Below are 5,430 nucleotides of genomic sequence, written 5' to 3'. Positions count from 1 at the left end.
TCGGGCTCCAGAAACCGAAGGGAAAAAGGCTTAGGTTGTTAGGCAAATGTAAAACCAAGGTTGGGCCTTGCTGGAGGAGTTTTATTCAAAGCGACCTATCAAGGGGTTCCCATAACACCCAACCGCGTAAGGAACGCAAAATCAAGGAACATAACACCGGTATAATGGAAACTAGGGCGGCAAGAGTGGAACAAAACACCAGGCATAAGGCCGAACCTTCCACCCTTTACCAAGTATACAAATGCATTAATTAAAATAAGAGATATTGTGATATCCCAAAATTAATATAAAAGTGGAAAATAAAGCCCAATATTGCCCAAAACAGTAGATAATATAGCATTGAGCAATCAAAATATATAACTCATATAAATAGAAAAATCACTATTCTCTGATGTAAATGAATAACCGTCTCTCATCAAACAAGATCCATATATAATGTTCATGCTTAACGCTGGCACCAAATAAGAATTATTCAGGTCTAAAACTAATCCCGAAGGTAGATGCAGAGGTAGCATGCCGACGGCGATCACATCGACTTTGGAACCATTTCCCACGTGCATCGTCACCTCGTCCTTAGTCAATCTTCATTTAATCCGTAGCCCCTGTTTCGAGTTGCAAACATGAGCAACTGAACCAGTATCAAATACCTCTGTGCTATTACGAGCATTAGTAAGGTACACATCAATAACATGTATATCAAATATACCTTTCACTTTGCCATCCTTATTATCTGCCAAATACTTGGGGCAGTTCCGCTTCCAGTGACTAGTCCCTTTGCACTAGAAGCACTCAATCTCAGGCTTAGGTCCAGACTTGGGCTTCTTCACTTGAGCAGCAACTTGCTTGTCATTCTTCTTGAAGTTCCCCTTCTTCCCTCTGCCCTTTTTCTTGAAACTAGTGGTCTTGTTAACCATCAACACTTGATGCTCCTTCTTGATTTCTACCTCTGCAGCCTTTAGCATCACGAAGAGCTCGGGAATTGTCTTATCCATCCCTTGCATATTATAGTTCATCACAAAGCTTTTGTAGCTTGGTGGCAGTGATTGAAGAACTCTGTCAATGACACTATCATCAGGAAGATTAACTCCCAGTTGAGTCAAGTGGTTGTGGTACCTAAACATTCTGAGTATATGTTCACTGACAGAACTATTCTCCTCCATCTTGCAGCTATAGAACTTATTGGAGACTTCATATCTCTCAATTCGGGCATTTTCTTAAAATATTAACTTCAACTCCTTGAACATCTCATATGCTCCATGATGTTCAAAACGTCGTTGAATTCCCGATTCTAAGCCGTAAAGCATGACACACTGAACTATCGAGTAGTCATCAGCTTTGCTCTGCCAGACGTTCACAATGCTCGGAGTTGCTCCTGCAGCGGGTCTTGCACCTAGCGGTGCTTCCAGGACATAATTCTTCTGTGCAGCAATGAGGATAATCCTCAAGTTACGAACCCAGTCCGTGTAGTTGTTACCATCATCTTTCAACTTAGCTTTCTCTAGGAACGCATTAAAATTTAAGGGAACGGGCCATTGATCTACAACAACATAGACATGCAAAATACTATCAGGTACTAAGTTCATGACAAATTAAAGTTCAATTAATCATATTACTTAAGAACTCCCGCTTAGATAGAAATTCCTCTAGTCATCTAAATGATCACGTAATCCATATCAACTAAACCATGTCCGATCATCATGTGAGATGGAGTAGTTTTCAATGGTGAACATCACTATGTTGATCATATCTACTATATGATTCACGTTCGACATTTCGGTCCTAGTGTTCTGAGGCCATATCTGCATATGCTAGGCTCGTCAAGTTTAAACCGAGTATTCTGCATGTGCAAAACTGGCTTGCACCTATTGTATGTGAACGAGCTTATCACACCTGATCATCACGTGGCGTCTTAGCACGACGAACTGTAGCAACGGTGCATACTCAGGGAGAACACTTGTACCTTGAAATTTAGTGAGGGATCATCTTATAATGCTACTGTCGTACTAAGAAAAATAAGATGTTTAAAGGATAAACATCACATTCAATCAAAATAAGTGATATGATATGGCCATCATCATCTTGTGCCTTTGATCTCCATCTCCAAAGCACCGTCATGATCAACATCGTCACCAGCTTGACACCTTGATCTCCATCGTAGTATCGTTGTCATCTCACCAACTATAGCTTCTACGACTATCGCTACCGCTTAGTGATAAAGTAAAGCAATTACATGGCGATTGCTTTTCATACAATAAAGCGACAACCATAAGGCTCCTGCCAGTTGCCGATAACTTTTACAAAACATGATCATCTCATACAAAAATTTCTATCTCATCACGTCTTGACCATATCACATCACAACATGCCCTGCAAAAACAAGTTAGACGGCCTCTACTTTGTTGTTGCAAGTTTTACGTGGCTGCTACGGGATTCTAGCAAGAATCATTCTTACCTATGCATCAAAACCACAACGATTTTTCATCAAGTGTGTTGTTTTAACCTTCAACAAGGACCGGGTGTAGTCAAACTCAATTCAACTAAAGTTGTAGAAATAGACACCCGCCAACCACATGTGTGCAAAGCACGTCGGTAGAACCAGTCTCATGAACGCGGTCATGTAATGTCGGTCCGGGCCTCTTCATCCAACAATACCGCCGAATCAAAGTAAGACGTTGCTGGTAAGCAATATGACTATTATCGCCCACATCTCTTTGTGTTCTACTCGTGCATATAACATCTACGCATAGACCTGGCTCGGATGCCACTATTGGGGAACACAGTATTTCAAAAAATTCCTACGATCATGCAAGATCTATCTAGGAGATGCATATAAATGAGAGGGGAGAGTGTCCACATACCCTCGTAGACCGAAAGCTGAAGCGTTTAGTAAAGCGGTTGATGTAGTCGAACGTCTTCACGATTCAATCGATCCTAGCAGCGAACCTACGGCACCTCCGTATTCAGCACACATTCATCTTGATGGCGCCCCTTGAGCTCTTGATCCAGTTGAGGACGAGGGAGAGTTCCATCAGCACGACGGCGTGGCGACGGTGATAATGAAGTTACCGGCGTAGGGCTTCGCCTAAGCACTACGATGATATGACCGAGGTGTGTAACTGTGGAGGGGGCCACCACACCCGGCGAAGAGAAGACTTGGTGTGCCTTTGGGGTGCCCCCTCCCACATATATAAAGGAGGAGGGAAAAGGAGGCCGGCCCAAGGGGGATGTGCCATAGGGGGGAGTCCTACATGGACTCCCAATCCAAGTAGGATCCGCCCCTTTCTTATTCCCACTAGGAGGAGGGAAGGAGGAAGAGGAGAGAAGGAAGGAGGGGGTGCCGGCCACACCCCTTGTCCAATTCGGATTAGCAATGGGGGGCTATTCCTCCTGGCTGGCCCTCTCTCTTCTCCAGTAAGTCCCATGTAGGACCATTAACTTCCTAGGGGGGGGTCCGATAATCCTCGGTACTCCGAAACTCATCCGACACTTCCCAAAACCATTCCGGTGTATGAATGTAACCTTCCAATATATGAATCTTTACCTCTCGACCATTTCGAGACTCCTCGTCATGTCCGTGATCTCATCCAGGACTTCGAACAAACTTTAGTCATAAAATCACATAACTCATAATACAAATCATCTTCGAACATTAAGCATATGGACCCTACGGGTTTGAGAACTATGTAGACATGACCGAGACACATCTCCGGTCAATAACTAATAGTGGAACCTGGATGCTCATATTGGCTCCTACTATTCTACAAAGATCTTTATCGGTCAAACCGCATAACAAAATACATTGTTCCCTTTGTCATTGGTATGTTACATGCCCAAGATTCAATCGTCGGTATCATCATACCTAGTTCAATCTCGTTACCGGCAAGTCTCTTTACTCGTTCCATAATGCTTCATCCCGTAACTAAATCATTAATCAAATTGCTTGCAAGGCTTATAGTGACGAGCATTACTGAGAGGGCCCAACGATACCTCTTCGGTACATAGAGTGACAAATCCTAATCTCAATCCATGCCAACTCAACAAACACCATCAGAGATACCTATAGAGAATCTTTATAATCACCTAGTTACGTTGTCACGTTTGATAGCACGCAAGGTGTTCCTTCGGTATTCGGGAGTTGCATAACCTCATAGTCAGAGGAACATGTATAAGTCATGAAGAAAGCAATATCACTAAAACTAAATGATCATAATGCTAAGTGCTACCTCTTGAGCACTGCGTTGGATTTCCTTGAAGAGGAAAGGATGATGCAGCAAAGTAGCGTAAGTATTTCCCTCAGTTTTTGAGAACCAAGGTATCAATCCAGTAGGAGGCTACGCGCGAGTACCTCGTACCTGCACAAAGCAAATAACTCCTCGCAACCAACGCGATAAGGGGCTGCCAATCCCTTCATGGTCACTTACGAGAGTGAGATCTGATAGATATGATAAGATAATATTTTTGTATTTTTATGATAAAGATGCAAAGTAAAATAAAAGCATAGTAAAAAGCAAAGGAAATAACTAACTATCGGAAGTTTAATATGATGAAGATAGACCCCGGGGCCATAGGTTTCACTAGTGGCTTCTCTCAAGAGCATAAGTATTTTACAGTGGGTGAACGAATTACTGTTGAGCAATGGACAGAACTGAGCATAGTTATGATAATATCTAGGTATGATCATGTATATAGGGATCACATCCAAGACAAGTAGACCGACTCGTGCCTGCATCTACTACTATTACTCCACTCATCGACCGCTATCCAGCATGCATCTAGAGTATTATGTTCATGAAAACAGAGTAACGCCTTAAGCAATATGACATGATGTAGAGGGATAAAATCATGCAATATGATGAAAACCCCATCTTGTTATCCTCGATGGCAACAATACAATATGTGCCTTGCTGCCCCTACTATCACTGGGAAAGGACACCGCAAGACTGAACCCAAAGCTAAGCACTTCTCCCATTGCAAGAAAGATCAATCTAGTAGGCCAAACCAAATTGATAATTTGAAGAGACTTGCAAAGATAACCAATCATACATAAAAGAATTCAGAGAAGATTCAAATATTGTTCATAGATAATCTTGATCACAAACCTACAATTCATCGATCTCAACAAACACACCGCAAAAAGAAGATTACATCGAATAGATCTCCACAAGAGTGGGGGGGACATTGTATTGAGATCCAAAAAGAGGGAAGAAGCCATCTAGCTAATAACTATAGACCCGAAGGTTTGAGGCTACTCACACTTCATCGGAGAGGCTATGGTGTTGATGTAGAAGCCCTCCGTGATAGATGCCCCCTCCAGTGGAGCTCCGGAATAGGCCCCAAGATGGGATCTCGTGGATAAAGAAAATTACGGCGGTGGAATTAGGGGTTTGGCTCCGTATCTGATCGTTTGGGGGTACGTAGGTATATATAGGA

The sequence above is a fragment of the Triticum aestivum genome, chromosome 4A (assembly GCF_018294505.1).
Source record: "Triticum aestivum cultivar Chinese Spring chromosome 4A, IWGSC CS RefSeq v2.1, whole genome shotgun sequence".
NCBI lineage: Eukaryota > Viridiplantae > Streptophyta > Magnoliopsida > Poales > Poaceae > Triticum > Triticum aestivum.
Note: the sequence above shows the minus strand (reverse complement) of the source record.